Below are 811 nucleotides of genomic sequence, written 5' to 3'. Positions count from 1 at the left end.
TAAAGAGAAATGACAGTCCATCACTACTTTAAGAACTGAAGGTCCGTCAGTCTGGAAAACTGCTAAAACTTTGAACGTGTCCCTAATTGGTGTCGCAAAAACCATCAGAGAGTCAAAAATGACCCCACGGGTTGTTTTTCTTCAAAATCTTTAAAATGCAAAGTTGTAATATATTCTTATTCCAGGTTTTCCTCATAAAATATGTTTGTAACATGAGGACATTTGCATTTTTATTTCTTTTTTCATTAATTAAAAAAAATGCAGTTTTTGTATCAATTCCCCACTCTTCCACAAGTGGGGTCAAAAATGAATTCATTTTTACACAGTAACATACATGATTTATAGACAGGGCTGCACATAAGTGGTCCGCAGGTGCACATTCACTGTCAAAATAAATGTATTCCGGGAAATTCCAAGAATGCGTGCTTCTTTTTGTTGTGGAGGAACACCAAAGTAATTGCTTACGGAGCTTGCTTCTTCAACATCTTTAGAGTTTTGAACAAATGTCTGTCCTCCTCCAGAATATTTAATGTACGCAAACCTGCCTTCCAACTTCTTATCTGGTATGTGTCTTTTATTTTGAAAGCGAATGCACACCTGAGGACCATTTATGTGCAGCCCTGTTTATAGTTTCCTGTGCATTTCAAACATTGCCTTTCTGATGTTTTTCTAAAGTAACATGGCTGCAATGAGGCCAGCTAGGATCCCTGTGGCCCTACAAATGATCCAGGACGGATGTGATGAAGAGCCCATCGGAGGCATTGACTCAGAATCGGACATCTCAGATATGGAGGACCCAGACTATTGTCCC

This window comes from Haplochromis burtoni, unplaced genomic scaffold, assembly GCF_018398535.1.
Source record: "Haplochromis burtoni strain Fernald_Lab_line unplaced genomic scaffold, NCSU_Asbu1 Contig_695, whole genome shotgun sequence".
Classification (NCBI taxonomy): Eukaryota; Metazoa; Chordata; class Actinopteri; order Cichliformes; family Cichlidae; genus Haplochromis; species Haplochromis burtoni.
The sequence above is the reverse complement of the archived record's forward strand: the minus strand, read 5'-3'. Positions refer to the sequence as shown.